Here is a 25,543-nt window from a genome sequence, read left to right on the forward strand (position 1 = left end):
TACTGGCTACATTTCATAATACAGTATATCACAATAAAGAATTATGTCACTGGTGATGAGACGTCACAGTAGACTGATTGACTAGGATGACTAGAGAATTCTCATGGTGGGGACGGTGATGGACGGTGCCTCACTCTCCAGCAGCCATTATACTGCTGCTCCTGCTGCTGGAGTCACCACAAAGGAGCACCTGGCTCAGGGCACCCACATTTTCTCTTCCATTATTCCTTAAGTGGCTGCAAGTACAAATAGGGAAATGTCACATTAGCCAAGTTGGAGGTAAAAGAGACAGGTAATGATTCCATATTTATGACATTGATGAAATATTATTATTTCTTAAGTCAAGTATACATTGTTTATTATATACTGTATACAGAATTAAGGTGTAAATATAAAAAATACACTATCGTAACAAGAATAATTTGCAGAGCTATTTACTCAATTTGAAGTGATGTTGGTAAACAATTACTAAAATAAGGATAAATTAGAATTGGAAAGTTTTTAATAATATTGAAGAATACAAACTTCAAAGATTATCTGAACTAACCTAGTTAATATTGCATAATTTTATGCACATCATTACTGTAATGTAAATAATTTTGCCTAAAGCATCCTTCAAGTTCATCAGGAAGTAAAGAATTCCATATATAAAACCTTAGAAACTAAGTTGACATATTGAGATTACTAATAAATAAAATAAGTGAAAAAATATTGCATTGCCATTTGGCAATCGTATTGTAGTGGATACTCTCCCCTACAACTGCTGACTGATCACTTGCCGTTCGCTTACCAGCCAATCGGCAGCGAGTTCCACAGAGTGGGCCTCACTCTCGGACTGCGCGGTGATTGGCCCTTTACCGCCTTCACCTCAGCCAATCAGCAGCACCGCTCACTTCTCACGTCTCGGCCTGATCCTGCAGAATCATATAAATACTCCCCAGCCTCGCCGTGAAGATGATTCTACTCTACGCTATCAAAGCAGCAAGACCTCTCAACAAGCTCCTCACCACGCAGCAACTTCCTAGCACTGCACTGTACATACTATATATATATATATATATATATATATATATATATATATATATATATATATATATATATATATATATATATATATATATATATATATATATATATATATATATATATATATATATATATATATATATATATATATATATATATATATATATATATATATATATATATATATATATATATATATATATATATATATATATATATATATATATATTACCCCGCCTAACGCGGTTTCACTTAGCGCGTTTTATCATATACGCGGTGCCTCGCCAGAGCTGAACTTTCACTTAACACGGATTTTTTCATCATATACGCGGTGAGTGTCCGGCTCGAGACGCTATTTTTAGATTTGCCCCACGCCCGCCTGCCTGCCTGCCTCTCCCTCCTCCTCCCTCCGCCTGGGCAAGCGGCGCGGTAAGGTTGCACAGTGTGTGTCTTTGTTGCATTATCACTGACGTCATATGACGTATCGGACTGTGATTGGCCATGCATCCCTACCCCCCTCTGCTGCTAGCTGTAATTGGCTTAAAGTATTATGACGTGACCACCCCGGGGAGGGAGGGAGGGAGGAAAGACGATGCTTGACCTAGCCGCGGCAGTTTCATCCCTCAAGGCCACACCGTGTAAACGCGCATCCATTGTTCCGTAAAATGGCTTCCGCCGGACCACCACCGCCACCAGAGAGAGACCTTTCCTTACCTGGACCCAGCGGCACTAAGCCAAAGAAGACACGACGTTCCTTAAGCTACGAGGTGAAGTACCAAATTGTTCAAGATTTGGAGAAAGGAACACGGCAAGTTGATCTCGCGCGCCAGCATGGCGTCAACGAATCTACGATTCGCACGATCAAGAAGGATGCAGCCAAGATCAAAGAGCACATGAAAATCACAAAGTCTGCAGGTGCTTCATCTATCAGGTATTGCCAGAACAGGGTGCTGGCAAAAGTGGAAAATTTGCTGGTGAGTTATTTGGTTCGTCAGGCGCGACGCAACATGGCGGTGGACACGCGCTCAGTGCAGGAGTACGCACGTGAGCTATACGCAGCAGTGTCACGTAAGCTGGGAATTGCAGAGCCCAAACCCTTCAATGCTTCCTCTGGTTGGCTGCATAGGTTTAAGAAGAGGAACAAGATCACCAACATCAACATTGGTGGTGAGGAAGCGAGTGCTGACCGTGTGGCGGCTAGAGATTTTCCTCCGTTCTTACGTGAGATTATGGAGGAAGGACAGTACACTGACGACCAGGTGTTTAACATGGACGAATCTGGTCTTTTCTGGAAAAAGTTACCTTCCAAGACCTTCGTTGTCCAGTCTGCCAGCAAGGTAAGGGGTCGGAAGTTGCAGAAGGAACGCATCACCGTCCTCTTTACCACCAATGCCTCCGGTACCTGTAAACCAAAGTTATCGGTGATTCACACAGCCCGCAAGCCGCACGCCTACAAGAATATGGACATGAACAAGCTTAATGTCCACTGGCTAACCGCACGTAAGGCGTGGATGTCCTCTTCTCTGTCCCTCTTCTGGTTTGACAACTGTTTTGTTCCTGACGTGAAGAAATTCTGCGAGCAACAGAATGTTTCATTCAATATTTTGTTGCTCCTTGACAACGCACCTGGACACTCGCCCCTACTTATGGATCGTCACCCCAACGTAAAAGTGGTCTTCCTTCCTCCCAACACTACGTCATTAATCCAGCCCATGGACCAGGAGTTGATCTGCAATGTGAAAGCTGCGTACTCTGCAAAGAAGTTCAAGCTCCTGAACGACTCTACCAACACCAAGGATGAGTTGCGTAAGCTGGGTGACACCGACAGCGAGAGCAAAAGCGACGAGGACAAGGAACAAGAGGCGGTGACTCAAGAACTTCTCGTCAAACAATTTTGGAAGAAGTTTAACGTTAAACAAGCTGTAGACTTCTTGGTGGAGGCATGGGATCTGCTGACTATTGCTACGATTCGTCACGCATGGAGACATGTGTTGCATGGCATACCAGGTGAGAGGAGGAGTGAACCTGTGACTGGTCAGGTTCAGACTGTTGCAGTAGCAGTGGACCTTGCCAGAGAAGCTGCGCTCAATATTACAGCTGAAGGCTTCTCCGAGACCACCAAAGAAGACATCCTGGAGGTGATCAGAGATCCTGAAGTGACTGCCGACGAGATGTTGGAAGAAGAACACGCCAGTGAAGAGGAGGAAGAAGGTGCGTCATTCTCCGAAGAACCTAGTTTAAGTCATAGTGATATTAAGTGTGCCATAGAGTTTGCAGAGAAAATTAAGTCCGTCCTTTCCCGCGACAATGACGATGACCGCTATGAAGTCTTCCATACCCGGCTGGTGCAGGCTATGGAGCCGTACATCACGGTGTATCATGACAACATAAACACCAGCCGTCAAAAAAGCATAACCGAGTTCTTCGCCCGCAACCCACCACAGCCAGCCCAAGCCAGTGATAGTGACAGTGAAGTTGACTTTGAGGGATTTGTCAGGGAAGCCCTGACAACTGTAAGTGACAGTGATGGTGATTCACCTAGTAATGGTGATTCACCTGAGGGCCAGTAATCTGCCCTCTGCCTCGGAACCAGCCTCCATCCCCGTATGCCGACCCATCTCTTCTACTACCGTAAGTGTTCCACCTAACTTTTAGTTTCTCTAACTAACCTTCATTTTTCCTATGTTAACCTTTATTTTTCCTAACCCAACCTCTTCTATATTACTTGTTTTTTCATACCATCATAAAGTTAAGATAAAATTTTTACTACAACATAGTTATGTGTCGTCAAAAAGTGGAGTTTGGGGGTCGGGCTGGTTTCTATTGGAATTAATCCCATATGTTCTGTTGTTCACTTAACGCGGATTTCACTTAACACGGGACCCTCTGGGTTCAATTGACCGCGTTAAGTGGGGTACAACTGTGTATATATATATATATATATATATATATATATATATATATATATATATATATATATATATATATATATATATATATATATATATATATATATATATATATATATATATATATATACATACACAGTAGAAGTCCAAAAATCCGGACTGCTTGGGGATTGGGTCGGTCCGGATTTTCCGGATTCTCAGGCAGTACTTTTAAAATTCAAATTTAAGGAGGAATAAAGAAGAGATGAACAGGTGCATTTTGATAGTTTATTCATTAGCAAATATAGCATGCTTCATTTATCAAAACGAGCAGTTTTAATGAAAAAGCTGTGAATTCTAGAATTTTATTCTTTGCCTTTTTTATATCATAAATTGTAGACTTTCCAATGTCGTATGTTTCCATTAGAACAGTATTGCTCACACCACGTTCTAGTTTCTTAATTATTTCAAGTTTGTCACTCAATTTCAACGTGTTCTTCTTTCTCTTCACACAACGAAGTTTATCTACTTTAGGAGCCATTATTATGGGCTTGTACAGTACAGTACTCTGTAAATGGAAAGAGTAGGACTCAAAATTACATATGTTGTCACAGTTTGATTGCCTGCTTAGTGGCGACTGGTCGCTAGGAACAGGCGCAGTTGTGGCACTCACGACATACAATAATAAAATAGCCAAATTAAAGTTTGAGTTTTCGAAAAGTCCGGATTCTCGGGTGGTCAGATTTCTGGCATCCGGATTTTTGGACTTTTACTATACAGAAAACGCCATTGTGAGTTTCCCTTCTTACCTCCATCCTAAGTGCGAGATCTACATGTACAGTAAGAATGTATGTGAACCCTATCAAAGAGAAAATAGACAAGCATAGAGAGATTTGACAACTGGCCACATACAGTACGCTACAGTATCACTACACAAGGGACACGAGACAGAGAAGAGCTGAGAACCCCTACTCTGCTCCTTCCTCACCCACTGTGTGTGATAAGTCCTGTGTATGTAAAAAATGTGTACTACCTTTATATTTTTTATCGTTTAATAATTATTTCTTCTATTTTTTTGCATTCTGTATGAAAAATTGTGTGTGCATGTAACAAAGTAAGAAAAAAAAATTACTTATTTCTACCCAAAATTACAGGTTAAAAAATAAATCCTCTGATTGTCTCACACTGGTTCCGTGAATATCTCTCAGGCATTCCCCGGCAAAATCGGAGGTGTAAATCCTAACAATACAGAATTGTACTATATTGCATTGAACATCCCATCACCTCTTGACACCTACCACATACTTGAATTATCCTCAGTTAGCCTGCAGTTCTGGTACATGTTAAATTTTTTCCAAAAAGTTGGGTATTGGAGTGGGACGAAAGACTGGAAGGAAATTGCCTTGATAACTCGGAATGGTTAGAGCCCCATATATTCTGAGTTATCAAAGGTTTACTACTCTAAAATGGTGAAACTGCCTCATCACTTGGCAGGGTGAATTAGTCAAGCATATGTGCCATCATGAAGAATGCAGATAAAATTAATAGGACAGTACCCCGAAAAAGTCTCCTTCATTTTCAGCCATGGCAAACATCCGTGGCCCAATCGTCCGGTCGCCAGTTCAGCCAGTGTGGATAAGTGTTGTTACTAATTATTTTACTAACCGTTTCATCTGCCTAACACTCATTGTTATTTCTCTTATGAAAACACCACATCCCACTTGGCCATTCGTTAACACTGATCCATCACAATAATTATGTACAGGTGACCCTTGCCATTTGCGGGTGGCTCGCTTGCAAGCCTTTTCCTGCAGCAGAACGAGTCACCCCACACAGCATCTCGTGTTGTACTTTCAAAACTTTAGTGTTTCTGTGTGAAATGGCCCCGAAAAGACTGCCTCGTGTCAGAGCTAGTGATGCAAGTGGAGTGAATTGTAAAAGGCAGAAATCAGTGATGACCCTGACAAAGAAGGTTGAATTATTAGATAAGTTAAAAGAGGGGATGAGTACTGCAGTGGCTGGTCAGTTGTTTGGTATAGGTACAGTGGGGTATGCTATAACGAACGGATCCTACTACGAATATTCCTATAACGAACAGTTTTACTTATAAAATTGAGAATGCTATAACGAATGCAACTCCTACAACGAACGCGGATGAATACGGGACTATTTCGCCTGGCGCATGAATATTGTTGTACCGCGACCCACAACAAGAGCGTCAGGCGCCATCTTTGTCTCATTGTGTAGCCAGTGCACCACTGTTATTGTTGAAATTTCGTCTTTTGATGTGGAAATTCGCGTTATTTGTATAACTATTTTGTTATACAAGTATACAATTGTAACAATGAGTCGTCCAAAGCAAGTGAGAAAGCTAATAACCCTTGAAACTAAGAAAGAAATTATAAAGAAACGTGAGAATGGAAGAAGCATTGCGAAACTTAGTGATGAGTATGGGATGGCTAAATCGACTATATGTACGATTTTGAAGAATAAAGAGGAGTTAAAAACTGTGCAAGTGGCTAAGGAAATCTTTAGACTTAGCAAAGCAAAGTGTAATGTGATTGAAGAGATGGAAAATTTACTCTTAGTGTGAATAAAGGAGAAAGAAATGGCAGGTGGTAACATTAGTGAAGCTATAATTTGTGAGAAGGCCAGACAATTGTTTGAGGACCTTAAAGCCAAGACTCCCAGTGGAAGTGATAGTGATGTGCCAGTGTTTAGGGGTACCTGCATGCTGAATAACACTAGGGTAAGATAAAGTACCGTATTTTTTACATTTTCCACAGAATTTTTCCAGTGTTAAGTGGTTGTATTTGGGGGCCTGGAACGGATTAATCCTATAACGAACGAATGCTATAACGAACGAGGTTCTGGAACCAATTACATTCGTTATAGCATACCCCACTGTATACAGTAGTACACTAAGGTAGTATAAGTTGTTATTCGCGGTTTTGCCTGTTAACGCTATTCCTTGGAACCTAATCCCCATGAATAACAAGGGTTTACGGTACAGTACAGCGTTTCGTCTGGGAAAACTATTTATTTTCTCTAAAATAATATTTTGTAAATAACTTGGAAGTCAATCGTAATTTTCCCTTCATGCTGTAAAATACCTTTTTTTTTTTTTACAGGGAATAACCCACCCGGGCACAGGTCATTGAATAAAAAGAAATTAAAAATAGAAAAGAAAAAGATTATATTGTATTAATCTACACCACGAAGATGCTGTAAAACCAGCCTTTTGAAGTGAGACAGATTGTATGAGTATGGAAAAACAGAAGAGGGTAGAGCATTCCAAAGTTTGGCTGTGTGAGGAAAGAAGGATGTACTATAACGGGATATTCTAGTGTAACCGACATCCACAGAGATACAGTGGGCACCGTGGGGAAGACAAGTGTTACGAGCCCATGGTCTTGCCGGCGGTACACAGGATGCCAAATCCACTGAACAATGCCCGTTAAAATACCTGTAAAAGAGAGACAGTGAAGCAACATTGCGGCAAATAAAAAGGGAAGAAAGATTTAAACTAAAGGAGGAGAGTTAATAAGAAGAAATGCCTTTGATTCCACCCTATCTAACAGATGGACAGAAGAAGAGCCACCCCAGATATGAGAGCAGTACTCCAAGTTAGGACAAATGTATCCCTTATAAACTTGAAGCAACTGCTCAGGAGCGAAGTAGCTACGGCATCTGTACAGGATTCCCAGCTTTTGCGAGGCAGCTTTAGCAATGTTGTAGATGTGTGGCTTCCATGACATATTAGAGGAAATGGTGAGGCCTAGCATATCTATTTTAGAATTTGGCAAAATGATTGCATCCTGAAATGTGATTCATTTTAGATCATCCAATTTGGAAAGTGTAATTGGTAAATACTGAGTTTTATTACTATTGAATTAAACCAGGTTTCTACCTCCCCATTCGGAGATGCTGCACAGATCCGCATTGATAGATGAAATATTATCAGCTCTAGAAACAGATCTAATTGGAGAATTAGGGGGAAGGGAAAAATGTGAAGAAAAGTGAAGAGTAGAATCATTAGCATAAGAATGGATAGAATTAGTCGTAGTGTGAAGTAAATCATTGATAAAAAGAAGGAAGAGAGTAGGTGAAAGAACAGATCCCCATGGAACGCTACTATTGGTAGAGAAAGAGCGAGAGATCAATCCCTCGACAGCAACTGCCATGGTATCGGTTCTCAAAGAAGCTAGAAATTAGAGAACAAAGTGGGGGAGAGAAACCATAAGAAGGAAGTTTAAAAAGCAAAGACTTGTGCAATGCCCGGTCAAATGCTTTGGAGATGTCAAGGGCCACGACGAAAATTTTCCCATAATCCCTAAGATGGATGCAATACATTTCGCCTGGTGAAAGCCATATTGGTGATCCGACAAAAGAGAAGGGTGTTCAAGATGATGGAGAAAATGAGAGTTTAAGATAGTTTCGAAAATCTTAGAGAGGGATGAAGTTATTTCAATGGGGTGATAGTTAAAGGGATTAGAATGGTCGGTACCAGCAGGAGGTAGGTACACTGTGCTGGCTGGCAGCGGCATCTGAGGCAGGACGGGCGTGTTGGGGTCAGTAGGACACAGTGCATGGGGCAGGAACAAGAGCAGCTGCAGGCTTGGAGGAGCAGAGCTGCTCGAGGGTGACCACCCTGCGGTGTAGGGATTGTAACAGGTCCCTCATGTCTTGTGTGGTGTTGCTTGTCTGGGGAGCATTGATCTGGTTAACGAGACCGGAGGAAAGTGACGGTGTGGCCGCTGAGTTGTTCGAGGCAGCATGGCGCACAGCAGTGTATTCATGGAATTCTCTGTCTGCCGTGGCTGCATAGGTAGCCGAGGTAGTAGAGTAGTCCAATGCTGAGAGGACGAGACGAACTTCTGCATGGAGCTTCTGAGTGTGAAGCTGGTGCAGGACAGTATCAGGAAGCCTGTCTGTGTGGCTGTGATCCAGAAAATATCTGATACACCTACGCAATGAACATTCGGCTTTTGTTTCAGGGTAGCGCCCTTTGTACCCGGACTACAGATTTGAGTTAATGATATCGCCCAATTAATTTCTCCAGGAACTGTCAAATCTGGGCCGTCCCTTAGTATGTAAGTTAGGATTAAAATATGTATTTATAAGACACAAGGTCACAATAAACGGGAAAGTGTTCATGTGAGAACCATAAGAAATCAAAGTGAAAATTAAAGATTGGAAACTGTAGGCCTGGTCGGTGAGAGGCGCAGGACCTCGCCCTCAGTGGCACCTACTCTCTCATCAACACGGGTCAGTGAACTTCATCGGGCTGTATTCAGCCCCCCAAAAAAGAGACTTATATAGGAGTTTACAGCTTAAAACATTGCCTGATGTATAAAGTGAAATAGTAATGTGTTGGGGTGGATGATAACTGCCCATCAGGCCTTATTTCTCAGTGGCACCTACTCTCTCATCAAAACAGGTCCCACGCGCGCTCTGAACTCACCAGAACGGCGGCCATTACCCCTGAGAGCGTCCCACCATGTGAGATGACTACTCCCAGCTATGCTACTCCACTGTGATCCTGCGGGTTCCCGGCATACCACCACACATGAGTAGGAATACATAATGGAATGCTTGTGAAACGTGGTTGTCACTTGGAGCAACCTATAATACCAGGCGTAGAAACAGTACTGGCATGTCTCTTGGTGAAGCCCTCGTCTCTACCCACCGAGGGAAGTGTGTGAACGAGGTGCCTGATATGTGTGCCTAGAAATCACAAGGAGTCCCATACTTGCAGGTGTGGACTATAACCGGGGGTTGGTGCGATGATGTTACAAGGTGGTGAGATGGTGCTATAATGTATAATAACCTAAGGTGCTATATTCCAAACAGGTGGAGCAGTCTGATGTGTTGGGTATTATGGTAAGAAGGGATGACCGAGGTAAGGAGGTCATTGATTGTTATGAGCCATAAGTATGTGGATGACACGCAATTAATGTAAGACGTCTGTTGGTGAGCAGTGTAACTAGAATCATAGTTGTTCATCTGAAGAAGGCCAACTCACTTGTATTTTGAAGGAATGCAATATGTTTTAGAGGGAATAAATTAGTTAAGACATGTTATTGTTTCACCCTTCTTTCCCTTATCGATTTGGTCAATGAAAAACCCAACCCAATGCCTAGTTCACTCTGCCCGCTACCTAACGAGCTGCATACTGCCCAGAGGGGGTCTGGTGGCAGCAACCTTTAAAATGAAGACTATAGTTAAGTTATCCCCCTTAGAATTAGTGACCCCAGAATCTGGCAGTATAGCACATAGTCCAAGGGCTGATCCAGGTGGTTCCTGAGGGTCAGGACCCCCCCTTTGCATCAGAAAATTACAATACTTTTTCTTCAATGCAGTATTGTACTCAGGCGTTTTTGTATCGTAAAAAGTAATTACTATTGACCTCAGAATATCTTCCAATATCAAGTGCACAAGGCTTCAAAATGGCCTCAAATGCCCATGATATTGTAGTGGATACTCTCCCCTACAACTGCCGACTGATCACCTGCCGTTCGCTTACCAGCCAATCAGCTTACAAGTAGTAGAAGCTCCAGCGAATTCCACAGACTCGGTCTCACGTGCGGACGGACGTGTACAACTGCTGACTGATCTCTCGCCGTCCGCTTACCAGCCACTCAGCAGTGAGTTCAACAAACTAGGCCTCACTCGCGAACTGCGCTGTGATTGGCGCCGCACATTTCGCACCTCACTCCACTGATCCTGAGAAACCATATAAATACGCGTGTAGCCTGGCTGTGGAGATCATTCTACTCTACTCTCCAGAACCAGCAAGACCTCCCAATAAGCTCCTCACCAACAAGCTCTCTCAACAAGCTCCTCACCAAACAGGACCTCTCAGCAAGCTCCTCACCTCACAGCAACTCCCTAGCACTGCACTGTACATACAATATATATATACAGAAAACGCATTGTGAGTTTCACTTCTTACCTCCATCCTTAGTGTGAGATCTACATGTACGTATGTATGTGAGCCTATCAAAGAGATAATAGACAAACAAAGAGAAACTTGACAACTGGCCACATACAGTACGCTACAATTGGTGACCCTCGGAGCTGTGAACACCACGCTCTCTCTACAGCCATACCCCTGGAGCTGTGAGGACCGTCCTCTCTTTGCTGCCATTGTTGGCCAACTGACCTGATCGGACCACCCGCCACATCGCCGACAACATCTCACGAGCGTTTTCGGTTTATCGAGCATTAGTTTGCCCTCCCGACTGGTGGTGTGAGTGACCCATACCCCAGCTAGAGAGCAGCTATAGCGTGATATTCCAGACGTGGTTTGAGCTCCTTTCCTTATTTTTTTTGCTCTGGCCTAGGTAACTGCACCCTCAAAAGTGTATTCGTCCTGCAGTCCCCCCTGTAACTGTTCACCTCCCTCCCAGGAGATTATGAACACGAAAGGGGGTGGGAGCAAGCACCCATCCCTCATCCTTACCCAACGAGTGTGATGCACTCTCACAAGAATGGATGAGAAACGGATCACTCCCAGTCTTTAGTCACAACATTGAAGACTGGCTAATCCACATGGAGGCAGCTCTCATCAGCTCAACAGCTACAGACAAACAGAAGTACGTCGCCCTGGTCTGTTCCCTGCCCACAGAAGTCGTCACGCAAGTCTCAGAAACCATCACCAACCCTCCAGTAGACAACAAATTCGCAGCTCTACGAGATGCTCTGAAGAGGCGATACCAGCGGCCTCACACCAGTCTCTTGCAAGACCTAACCTGCCTCTCCCTCGGCAACTCAACGCCTGCCCGTCTCTGGGACGAGATGCATAGATTGAAGTCCCGCCACACAGACAGGCTTCCTGATACTATCCTGCGCCAGCTTCACACTCAGAAGCTCCCTGCAGAAGTTCGTCTCGTCCTCTCAGCCTTGGACTACTCTACTACCTCGGCGACCTATGCAGCCACGGCAGACAGAGTATTCCACGAATACACTGCTGTGCGCCATGCTGCCTCGAACAACTCAGCGGCCACACCGTCACTTTCCTCCAGTCTCGTTAACCAGATCAACGCTCCCCAGACAAGCAACACCACACAAGATATGAGGGACCTGTTACAATCCCTACACCGCAGGATGGTCACCCTCGAGCAGCTCTGCTCCTCCAAGCCTGCAGCTGCTCTTGTTCCTGGCCCAAGCACCACGTCCTACCGACCCCAACACACCCATCCTGCCTCAGATGCCGCCGCCAGCCAGCACAGTGTACCTACCTCCTGTTGGTACCATCAACGTTTTGGTGCTAACGCTAGACGCTGTGAGGCTCCCTGCAACCACACGAGGCAGCGACATCGACGGGGATTGGTAGGCGCCATACCCTCCGACACTATCAAGCAGCACATCACACGCCTTAAACACATTCATCCCGCACCTCCTTTGCCATTCTGCCCACCATTGCCGCTTACAGCACCACCTCGCCCACAACATTTCTGGGTACCCTCTTTTCATCCTCAGGTACCTACTGTTCCTGACGTGGACCCTGCTCTTGACATGGACCCTGCTCCTGATGAGGATCCTGCAGCCGGCCCTATGAACCCAGACACCCCACCCGGCGCCCCTGAGGACTTTGCACCTGCCGCGAGAGAAGCACCACATTCCTCGCCTGTTCCACCTTCTCTCCTCTACAACCCTCCTTCTCCCAAACCTTCTCCCACAGATTCCGCGTCACTAGACAGAGTCGTCTCCTGTAGCGGCCGACTGATCCACACCCCCGCCCGTTATGTCTCACATGTGGGATACAACCCTGCCGACAACAAGTCTCCTGCAGCGCTCGGAGGGGAGGGGGAGCATTGTAGTGGATACTCTCCCCTCTACAACTGCCGACTGATCACCTGCCGTTCGCTTACCAGCCAATCAGCTTACAAGTAGTAGAAGCTCCAGCGAATTCCACAGACTAAGTCTCACGTGCGGACGGACGTGTACAACTGCTGACTGATCTCTCGCCGTCCGCTTACCAGCCACTCAGCAGTGAGTTCAACAAACCAGGCCTCACTCGCGAACTGCGCGGTGATTGGCGCCACACATTTCGCACCTCACTCCACTGATCCTGAGAAACCATATAAATACACATAGCCTGGCTGTGGAGATCATTCTACTCTACTCTCCAGAACCAGCAAGACCTCCCAATAAGCTCCTCACCAACAAGCTCTCTCAACAAGCTCCTCACCAAACAGGACCTCTCAGCAAGCTCCTCACCACACAGCAACTCCCTAGCACTGCACTGTACATACAATATATATATACAGAAAACGCATTGTGAGTTTCACTTCTTACCTCCATCCTTAGTGTGAGATCTACATGTACGTATGTATGTGAGCCTATCAAAGAGATAATAGACAAACAAAGAGAAACTTGACAACTGGCCACATACAGTACGCTACAATATTCCCCCATCCACAACTTCTTGGACCCCCCCCCCTTTTTTTTATATTCCTGGGTCCGTCCATGCACACACACATTTCCCCTCAGTCCGTCACCCTTCCCATTCACTTCTTTTGCACAGGATGCAAGGGGGTGCCCAAATAAACCAAGGACTTATCCTTGCAATAAACTAGCCCCCTCGCAGGACAAATCTGAATCTGAAACCTTTTCTTGTCCTCCCAGTTTCTTCACACTATTGTCTTTCCTTTTCTTGTAACGACCACGGTCTTACACGTCAGTTAGCGCCAAAATCAAATGATTCATATTACGCTCAATAGCCCACAAAATATGTAACTCTGCTTTCGTTGAGCCCTCCATCTGAGGAGTCCGTTTTCTCATCACTTCAAGACACCTCAGTCCTCCGTTATCCCATTTTCTCTGACTTACTGAAACCGACCTCTCTATAAAATGAAATTGAGAGTGAGAGAGAACACCCTTGTTTTGAGTCAACTTAGATATGTCTGTTTACAGTTGGAACATTCAAGATCCATTGTGAGTGGGGTTGAACGCTTCAACTGTCCTTATTGTTAGTAAAACGTGTCAAGTAAGTGAGTGTCGAGTTTGCCAGCTAGAGTGGCGTATTTTATGTTGTCTGTGGGGGTAACCATGATTTTCTGATCGCTCCTGAAGTTATATCATTTTGTCGCCCCGACATCAGAGAATCTGATGTTTATATTTTAGTTAGTGTCAGTTGTCTATTTAAGAAAGTCATTAATCTCCTGAACTATTCTGTCAACCGGTATAATCTCCAAGATCTAGCGTCTCCCCGTGAATAGCTCCTTGTTCGCCTCGGGCCTGAGCTTGCAGAATTATTGTTATCGACGTGTATATTACACCTTTTCCTGGCAAGCTCAACCTCTGATTAGATTATATGAAGCTCACTACCTAACAGTTAACTAAGATATGTTATATTCTAATAAAATCCTGGGTGGTGGCAGGTCTACCGTTGTAAGTATAATAAGTGTGGTAATAAGAAAGACATGGTTCCCAGGTTAATCCATGGTTTAGAATATAACTAGAACAAAATATATGGAAGAGATTATAATATATGAAAGGAAATGAAAAGAAAGAACATTGACTTGGAAAATATAAGCAGAGAAGCATAAGAGTTACTTATGTAAGAATATATAAGAATATAAGGTATATAGAGATAAAGAACATATAAGAATATAAGCAAGAATATATAAGAATAAGTATATATGTAAAGAATTGAAGAAGGATAACTATATAAAACAGGACACTCATTGGAAAGAATGCTACAACGAACATATAAGTATATGAATAAACAAGAAGACTAACAGGAAAGAATATCTGGATGGTAAGTTATGAAAAGAGAGAACTCAGCCCGTTACATTCTAACTCATAAGTCATCTATATTATAATTTATGTAATTTCAATGCAGCATTATTCGTTATCATGGTTGTTTATCTCTACTTCTATTGTAAGGTTATAATGAATTCAAAATTAATAGCATTTAGTATGGGAACGAATGGAGCCACTTTCAGTACACAAGTAGAATTCAATATTAATGAAGAAAAAGTTCCATTATAGTAGGTAGTAGGCAGCTACCAAACAGGGAGGTACTACTGCCTAGAATGATATTGGAAGCATAATGTGTTGTCTAATGGTAGTGTAGTGGATTCCTCCCCTACAAACGCTGTTTGTCGCTGAGTAGCCGACCCCGCGAATTCCCCAGTGTATGCCTCGTGGTCTAGGTCAACCAGCGCCGCCTTACATGACGGAGGTCAACTATTAAGCCACGCCTACCTCCGCTATATAAGACCTGACCTCGTGGTGACCTACCTCTTTCTACCTACACCAACCAGCAAGCAACACCTCCTCCTCCTGCCTGGTGGCCCTCGCTCCCGCCAGCGACCATGGCGACCCACACCTCGTGGTGACCACTCTTTCTACCTACAGCCAGTCTTCAAGTAACACCACCTCCTCCGCTCCTGCCTGGCAGCCCTCGCTCCCGCCGGCGAGCATGGCGACCCACAAGCTGGTCCTCCTCTGAGCATCCTCACCAACCAGCTCTCTCTACATCACGCTTGTAACCACGCTGCCACGTCCCAGCACCAAGCTGCACTGTACATCCAATACAATATGTTGTGGGTTATGGGATGTTTGTTTGTGTTCACACTCAGGATGGGATGGAGAAAGGAAACTCACAATGTGCTCTCTGTATACATGTTGTATTGGATGTACAATGCAGCTTGGTGCTGGGAAGGCAGCATGGTTACAAGCGTAATGTAGAGAGAGCTGGTTGGTGAGGGTGCTCAGAGGAGGACAGCTTGTGGGTCGCCATGCTCACCGGCGGGAGCGAGGACCGCCAGGCAGCAGCGGAGGAGGAGGGGTAGCTTGCGGCTGTAGCTAGAAGAAGAGAGTTGGTTGGTGAGGATGCTCAGAGGAGGACCAGCCTGGGTCATGCCGCCGGTGGAGCGAGGACCGCCAGGCAGGCGGAGGAGGAGGAGGAGGAGGTGTTGGCTGGTTGGTGTAGGTAGAAAAGAGAGATCACCACGAGGTCAGGTCTTAAATAGCGGGTTGGCGTGCCTTAGTAGTTGACCCCCTCCGTGGGCGCCTGGGACCAACGACGAGGCATACATATAAGAGCTCCCTAGCGTCCCCGATCCTACTATAGCACCTCGTAGCCATTCCACGATCCACAACTCTGTCACCAAACCAGTGCTTGCCTTCTATATCCTTTCTGAATCGGAATTTATCTAATTTAAAGCCATTTGTCTCTAGTTATTTCGTTATTACTGAGCTTCAGAACATCTTCCATTTCCACCCTTGTTAATCCCACTTACCCACTTGAACACCCCATCATATCTCCCTAATCCCCCACGCCTCTAATGAATGCAAGCCTGCTTTTCAGTCTTTCTTCATATGGAAGGTTTCTAATATTATGATCATTTTGTCATTCTTCTTGTACTCTCCAAAGAATCTATGTCCATTCTATAATAAGGACACCAGAATTGAACCAAGATAATCCATGTGTGGCCTCACTCACGTTAGTAAAGTTTCCAAGATAACGTCAGCAGTCTCATACTCACACTCCTAGATATGAACCCAAGAATCCTGTTTGTCTTTGTTATGCACGCTAATACATTGTTTCAGGTTTCAAGTCGTTGCCAACAAATACACCTAGATCTTTTCACAATCTGAAAGTTTTCTATTCGTGTTACCTAGTCATACTTTAACGTTTGTATCTGTCTTCCCTATCTGTAGTAATTTTGCATTTATCAGTATTAAAATTCATTTGCCAGTCTACTGACCACTCATGTAAGGTATCTAGATCTCTTTGAAGGTGTTCAAAGTCACTGTCTGAATTTATCACTCTCCCCATTTTGCATCATCTGCAAATTTACTAATCCTACTAGTTATACCTCCAAATCAAGATCATTAATGAATATAACAAAACAGCAGAGGGCCTATCACAGATCCCTGGGGGAACTCCGCTGACCGCACTCAGTCTGACTTAACCATTTATATGCTGACTCTTTGTTTCCTACCAGTTAACCATGACCTAATCCATTTTAATAATAATGATCCACCCATTCCATGTGCTTCTACCTTCCTTATCAATCTCTCATGAGGACTCTATCGAATGTTTACTGAAATCTAAGCAAATTATATCATATGACTTATCATTATCTACCGCTTCATATACTTCTGAGAAAAGCTAAGCAAATTTCTAGAGACAAGAACGCCCGGGTGAACCCGCTGGAGAAGAATGAATTGGGTTGAAGTGTTTCAAGGTGGCTTCTGATTTTCGTAGCAATAACTGACTCCCCAGCAACTTGCTCTATGATTGACGTGGAGACTAATGGGACGGTAATTTGATGCAATTGATTTATCACCTTTTTGAAAAATCGAACTACATTTGCAAGTTTCCAAGCTTCTGGCACTAGGCCCGATTCTAATGACTTATTAAATAAACTGCTAATGGATTACTCAACTCATCTCTACATTCTTTAATATTTCTTAACATATACCTGCCTGACCAGGCGATTTATGAGGCTTCAGTTTGTTAATTACTTTAAGCACATCAAGTTACTAGTGTAATATTGATATTCATTAACATATTTTCTATACTGTCGTTATATACCTTATGAACTTCTGGAACCAAAGTAGGTTTTCATTTGTGAACACGGAGCAAAAATGACTATTTAATCGCATTAATATTTCTAACTCATCAGTCATTTCTCCTGTCGAGTTTTAAGGACCCATTGTATCTCTAACCTTTGATTTATACAGCGATAAAAAAAGCTTTGGGGTTATTTTTTCGATCTTTCATACCTTGATTTCATAAATTTCTTTTGCTTTCCAATTTCTGTTTTTACCTGTCTTTGTTAGGTTCTGATAGTAACTGGCAAGTTATTTCGCTCGTCTTAACTTTTCTATATACTCCTTTTCTTTTTCCCTAGAAGACTTAAGAGTCTATTATTCATCCATTTTGGTTGGTTCCAGACGATCTGAATTTTCTTTTTAGGGATGTGTTTATTTTTAAAGTATTATGGATTGTCCCAATAATTGTTGCTGGAGTAAGTAGCTGCTAAATTAAATTGGGGTTCTCCCGCCCTGGGTTGACAGTTTCCGGAGGTGGGGGATTAATCTTTGACCATAGGGTCATCCCTTAGGTCTCCTTAAGCCAATGAATAGCCTTCCTAAAATCCGGGATCAAGGCCGAATTTTTCTTCTTGCCATTCCATATTATGTTAAAATATATGGCTTTATGATCACTGCTCTCAGTTTGTCTCCAATCCCAACATCTTTTTACTAGATTTTCATTATTACTGAGAACTAAATCGAGATATTATTTCCTCTAGTGGGCGAGTTTATGAATTGATATAAAAACTATTTGTACTACTTAGAAAATCTTCAGATTCATTACTTTTAAGTTGATTTTTCCAATCTAAGCCTGAAAAGTTGAAATCGCCTAGAATACACATATTGTTTCTATCAGATGCCTTCTTTATTTTCCTCCCCATAGCAATTTACCATCGTTCCTACTCAAATTAGTAGTCTATATATAACACCAATGACTACGACTCATTGCCTCACCAATCTCTACCCAAATACTTTCATTGTCGCCATTTGTTTTAATGTTTGATTTATTGGAAGCTTTAATGACACCCCTGATATACACTGCCACAATCGCCCTCTCCTTCCTACTCTGTCAAATTTAAATAGGTTATATCCTGAATATGAAATTCTGCTAAAAAATGTTGCTGTTTGAAATTATCCATGTTTCCGTTATTGCAATTATATCTATGTTCTCTTTTTACTAACAATGGCTCTTGAGCTGGTCCATTTTGTTACACGTTTCTACTATTAGTATAATAAACACTCAATATATTTCTTCCTCTTTTCATCTGTTTTACATTTATTACTTTGATGTTTGTTGGTTATGACTAACTATATTTTCAGCATTATCTACTTCTGTTTCACTGCTGTTTTTTTCACATGGTATTTTCCTCTTTACCATTGATAATTTGGACATTAAAACCCCACCCTTTACTACCCTTGTCAACTATCTTCGCTAGCACGGCCAAATTCTTCCTACTTAAATGCACCCCATCCTTGCAATACATAATACTATCATTACCAATACACAGGAATTCGTGGGTTTACAGCGACAAACAGCGTTTGTAGGGAGAACCACTACAATGTATACAGAACACATTGTGAGTTTCCTTTCTCCATCCCATCCCGAGTGTGAACCAATACCACGTACCCCACAGTAGACCCCATGCCATATGGCATCACTAAAATTATGACCAAGTCCCAGGTTGCTGATCTATTGTTTTTACGTAGGCCACCTGGGCACAGGTCACTGACCCACATCAAAATATTATTATTATCTTTATAATAATAATAATAATAATAATAATAATAATAATAATAAGAACATAAAGAAAAAATATATAAAAAGTGAGTAACGATATATGTATGTTGTGGTCAATAGTAAGATAAACAATTGAGGCCCTGCAATTCTGTGCAAATGAGGCAAAAAGTCAGATCAGCATCCTGGGACTTGGTAACACTCCGTATTCCGTGATGAAGAAGACGCTGGTCCGGAAACTGTGAGGGTGTGGGGTTTTTGATGTTTGTCTCACACCAGGATGGAATGGAGAAAGGAAATCACAATGCCTTCTATATACACAGTAGCTTGGTGCTGGGAAGGCAGCATACAAGCGTGATGTAGAGAGAGCTGGTTGTGAGAGTGCTCAGAGGACCAGCTGGTGGGTCGCCATGCTCGCCGGCGGGAGCGAGGACCAGGCAGGCGGAGGAGGAGGTGTAGCTGGCTGGTTGGTGCAGGTAGAAAGAGGACAGATCACCACGAGGTCAGGTCTAAATAGCGGGGTAGGCGTGGCTAGTAGTTGACCCCTCCGTGATGTATGGCGGCGCTGGTTGACCCAGACCACGAGGCATACACTGGAGACTTGGTGGGGTCGGCTACTCAGCGACAAACAGCGTTTGTAGGGAGAACCATAACTACAAGGGCAACTTTTTCGAGGAGAGTTGTGAACTCTTGAATAATCTAACAGAAATGTTGTGACGGCACTGAGTGAGCTCTTTCAAGACAAGACTTGACCAACACTGAGCAGGTTCAGGTACATCCAGGAGCCGGTGCATGCCCAGTACTCTTCACAACAGTGCGTAACAGAGACGTGACTGATCGCCCAAGCGGCTAACGAGCTGATCACTGGTGAAGAGGATAAAAGTAAGAGATATGGCAGCAGAGTCTACCATTAGACAACACATTATGCTTCCAATATCTTCCCAGGTGGTAGTTCCTCCCTGTTTCGGTAGCTGCCTACAACCTACTTTATGTCTTATTTACAAGCAACTGCAGGGTCTCAATTGTTTCTCTTACCTTGACAACACAACATACATACTGTATATCGTTTCCACTATTGATGTTTTTTTAATTATTTTATTTATTATTGTCAGTAGTAGTATTTTCGCCCCCAGGACCCGATGTGGGTCATTAACCTATGCGCGAGTGCTAATCCCGTAAAAAAAAATGGTTAACGTAGAACATTGTTATATTCACCCAGCAAACCACTATGGTGTCAAGGCAAGGCTAGTCCGAAAAATAAGGTCCTATCCCAGATAGGGAAAGAGAAGCGAATATGGTTGTTACTAACAACTTGTTAGGTGTGACCGTAAGTTTATGTCATACTGGTATGGTTTCTACACATCACAGCCCCACACATAGTCATATTTTAGAATGGAGAGGTTTAACCTTTATCTTCTTCAATCTATTAAGGCCATTTAGAATATCTAATTGACTAACCCTAACATCAGCAGAGTTTTCACAAGCAACAGAATATTGTGTCATTTTCAATATAGACACTTAAAACAGACATCCCTCACCGTGTATTTCATGCGGCAGTTTCTCCATTCTTATGTACTGCGATTTATCCGCTTACCCTTTGAATTTATTGTGTGCCACCTTTCTTAATTCGACAAATATATATATATATATATATATATATATATATATATATATATATATATATATATATATATATATATATATATATCAGGAAAGTATTCAACATAGAATGAACTTTTAATATTTTGTTTTGCTAATACAGTACAGTACGTGAAAGCGCTTAGCATGCAGAGAAAGCATTGCAGTACTTAGAAAATATCACGCCAAATTTTTTAAAATAAACATGAATAAAAATATAAGAACTTTTCAGACGAAGAAAAAAGGAAAGTTGACAAAATTAATTGGCAATTCATGTCGCCTCCCAGTTGATTTTCAACTTGAGCTCAATGACCTGGCAATGTGACCGTTGCTTTGGAGCAGGAAGAAAAAAAAAAGTAAAAGAATTCAGTGAAAATATCTAGTTTTTCAAACTTAAAAGCCTATGACCGAAATTATGTTTGTGACATTTTAATGATGAAACATAATAAACCAAACTTAGAATAAGATCCGATACTTACTGACCACCTTGAAGCAGTACTCAACACAGCAACAATGGTGAAACGCCCAGGATCAACAATTTGTTTAACGCATATCAGCGCAATTATTTTACCATTGAACGAGCGTTTCGCATTATCAACATTTTGAATGACTCATCAAATATGGAATAAATATTTAGCATATTTTTTTTCCATGCAACAAATGTACATTAACAAATTTCAATTTTTTCCATGGAGCGAACTTCTCACCGTAAATGTACATGATGAATAAATGTCTGTACAATAATTTGATGTTCTATTTAACTGATATCAATTATGTATCATTTATTTCATATAAATAAAAAGACATGAATTGGAGTAATATCTCAATTTATATAAACAAGAGCGAGGCTCAAGCTTACCTGATGATGTAGCCTGCCATCCAAATAATTACCCATCCTGCTAAGGTCAGTCAGCAGGATTTAAATTATGGCGATGAACACAGGTTCCAAGAACGGTATGGAGCGACCTCTACACCTTTGAAATACTGTATATCCTTAAAATTTGTGATATTTATTCTGGCAGCACAGTACTGAGATTTATTATAACTATTGATATACCCACCCAAAGTGGTGGTATAACAAAGCCACATTTTTAGTGATGGAGCCTGGTTTTCATATTCTTATGTTAATGATTTAATGATACCGTTCAAGATTAATTGATTTTTCTCCGAACACACACACACTTTTTTTCCTTCGCCACTGAACGATTGCTTTAGCCGCCTGTGCAGTCGGTCACGTCTCTGTTACACACTGCTGGAAAGTACTGGGCATATACTGGACTTAGAATACGCTTCCAAGCCTAGTGGAGACTTTTGTAAAACAAAAATGGGCGGTTATAAAAGATATAAATAATTTTGAAGTCATAAAGTACGTGAAAAATTACGTTGCAATTATCATAAAAGATGACACTGGTATATCAGCAGGGTGTTTCTAGGGTTCGGCTTTTAGATCTGATCTGAATTACAAGAAAAACCCCTGAACATTATCGAGTGTTCCAGAAACACAAACTAACCGTGATACCATTTATCTGGTCATCAGTCGATTATTACAATCAAATTTACAACAGGCCAAAGCAGCAGTAGCATCCTCGAGGCCATATTTTTTACTTATCAAATACTGGATTAATATTATACAGTTAGAAATCATGTTAGGTATTACAATATTTAAGGTTCCGGAAAAACAAAGCATTTTGTGGTTCACTTTGTTGAATGACTTTGTATTCGTACAGTGTTTATGAGTTGGCTGAACCAATGTGGACCTGTTGCTGGATTATAATTTTACTGAATATCTATTATTTATATACTGTATAAGTTATACTCAGAACATTCCGATGTAAGGGAAAGCGACTATAGTAGTTCAGTATTCCTATAAAATATACAATGAATGATAACATCTACTTAATAGTAGAGGCACGCGAATCTGTTTTACTATGAATGAATGATTAGAAGATGAGAGGAATAGTATCAAGATTCAAGAGACAAGAACAAGTGGTGGCGGGAGGGAGTACGCCACCGTCCAGCCCGCCATACACACAACCTCCCACAAAATCAATACGACAGCATCACCTCCCTTGGTCCTGCCTGACAGCGAACACTATTTCTTTTACCACAACAAAACCACCCAATAATAATATATTTACCTACACTTTCCGTGTATTCCCTGTCACACCAGTGCCTGCATGTGTCCGAGAACCTACACCCTGACGGTACACAAATATAACACGACCGACTACCCCAGTGTACCAGTAGACTTTAAATACGTATAACCTCACATGTCCTACCAAACTCATAACATTAATTATACATACCCATTGTCAATCAGGATGTAATTGACACGTCACGACGTACTAATGAGAATTTTAATCTTCCTCGATTGGCCTCCGCAGACGACGATTTACAATATATAATATTTCACTGATCCAATGCATTTCAGATAAATATTCCGTAATCCAGTTTCCTCGCACTTACCACACGTATCACATGACTGAAATACACTAATGGTATCTACAAACTGGGGAGTAGGAACGGCTACTCTACCGGAGCTTCACAGTTCTGGCGACCTCTGTCCGACTCACCAAGGTCGATTGTGACGTGAAACTGACTCTAGGGTGAAGGCGTCGCCAAGGGCGGACCCCGGTGCTCAGGGCAGCCGCCGGTCACAGAAATAGCGTCGTCTGCTGTGCGCCTGCTCCTGCTGCTGCTCTCTCCAAGCATCTCTTTCATTTCGTCGTTGTACGTTTTTCTCTGACACTTTGAAGCACTTTTATGCAATAAATGATCAATACTTCTGCTTCCGTGCTAGTTATGTTGCGTTTTGTTCTTCAAAAAAAGTATCAATCAGGTTTATAGCTAAATCAGTGTTCTAAAATATGAAAGGCTAAGTTTTGGTTTCGGTCATCCGGGAAATGTTGGAATTTAACTATTGGAATTAGTGGTTGAGACAATTCTAAGACACTTCTTCTGAGCTTTATCCTCGCAAATGACTTGACTAACCTCTAACTGGGAAATGTAAAAATGAAAAGTGCCTTAGAATTGTCTAAACTACTGATTCAATAGTTAAATTCCCAAGATTCCCCGAATGATCAAAACTAAAGTAAAACCCATAAAATTAAAATACATTATAACAAATTGCTATAAACTTTTAATCCGCATAAAAGACCATCCTTTGCATGTAAAGATATTTTTACCATATCAACAGAAATAATCACTAGAAGTTACTAGTTAAATACAATAAATATTGCTTACCGAGCAGATTTCAATGACATTTAGGAAACTGAATGGCACTGTGGTACTGTTGTGGTTCCTCCCTAGCACGAACCTTCTCAATTCCCCAGCCTACGCCTCCAGCGCCGCCCACGGAGCAGGGGTCAACTTCTCCCCTACCCCCTTATAAGGCCTGACACCATTTACCACCGCTTTACTACCCAGTGCCACCAGCAAGCAACACCTCCTCCTCCGCGCCAACCGTGCGGCTGCCGCTCCCGCCAGCAACCTTGGCGTCCCTCAAGCCGCGTGCCCTCACTCTGGGCATCCTTGTGATATTCTCCCCTACAAACACTGTTTGTCGCTGAGTAGCCGACCCCTATGAATTCCCCAGTGTATGCCTCGTGGTCTAGGTCAACCAGCACCGCCCGCAGACGAGGGTCAACTATCTACCCACGCCTACCTCCGCTATAAAGACCTGACCTCGTGGTGACCTAGCTCTCTCTTCTTCTGCTACAGCCACAGCAACAACAACACCTCCTCCGCCGCTGCCTGGCGGCCTCGCTCCGCCGGCGAGCATGGCGACCCACAATGTCCTCCTCTGAGCATTCTCACCAACCAGCTCTCTCTACACCACGCTTTAAACACGCTCCACTTCCCAGCACCAAGCTGCATTGTACATCAATACAACATGTATACAGAAACTTATTGTGAGTTTCCTTTCTCCATCCATCCTGAGTGAACCCAGACAACCCGTACCCCACAAATGGTGACCCCTGAATTCTCCTCACAAGATGGAGGAGAAACCGATCACTCTCCCAGTCTTCAAGCAACATGGAAGACTGGCTTATCACGCAGAGGCAGCTCTCATCAGCTCTACAGCTGCTGTCTCCACCGCAGGTTAGACACCCTAAAGCAGTTCTGCGTCTCTAAGCAGATACCAGCTCCTCTTCCTGCCCCAAGCACCACGTCCTACCGACCCCAGCACACCGTCCTGCCTCAGACGCCGCCCCACAGCAGTACCCCTGCCGCTCCTCTGATAAGTACCTGCTCCGAGCGCACATGCGCCTGAAGTCTTGAGACCCCACATCCCTCTTTTCTCCCTCAGGTACTCCTGCTAATTTCCTGCACCCTGCTGCTGTCATGGACCCAACTGCTGTCACGAGCCCTCATCCACCTGCTGGCGCGGCCCCTGCCTCCTGACAGGCGCACACACCCCAGCAAGCGCATCTGACGACTCTGTACCTGCCGTGAGGAAGCACAACATTCATCGCCTCCACCCACCCCTTTTCTCCCTCTCTACTCCCACAGATGTTGTGTATCTAGACAGTTGTCTCCTCTACAGACCGGCTCATCCACGCCCTCGCCGTTATAGCTCTCACATGTGGCATGCAGTGCCCGTTCTGCCTCACATGTGCCATGCAACCCTGCAGACAACAAGTCTCCTACACCGCCTAGAAGGAAGGAGAGTATTGTTGTGAATTTCTCCCCTAAA

The 25,543-nt window shown here is 43.0% G+C and overlaps 1 long non-coding RNA gene across 2 annotated transcripts in view; it reads right to left on the bottom strand.

Moving 5' to 3' along the window:
- LOC121858305 overlaps positions 1–25,543 on the bottom strand; it is a 52,853-nt gene that overhangs the window by 14,776 nt on the left and 12,534 nt on the right. The window contains exons 1-2 of one of the 2 annotated variants that reach the window (XR_006087414.1): positions 23,154–23,271; positions 4–236 (exon numbers count right to left, since the gene is read on the bottom strand). This is a non-coding gene — a long non-coding RNA (uncharacterized LOC121858305). Of the gene's footprint in view, positions 1–3; positions 237–23,153; positions 23,272–25,543 lie in introns of those variants that run through there. The other variant, XR_006087413.1, reaches the window with a different exon arrangement.

The sequence above is a fragment of the Homarus americanus genome, unplaced genomic scaffold (assembly GCF_018991925.1).
Source record: "Homarus americanus isolate GMGI-L3 unplaced genomic scaffold, GMGI_Hamer_2.0 scaffold57980, whole genome shotgun sequence".
Lineage (NCBI taxonomy): Eukaryota > Metazoa > Arthropoda > Malacostraca > Decapoda > Nephropidae > Homarus > Homarus americanus.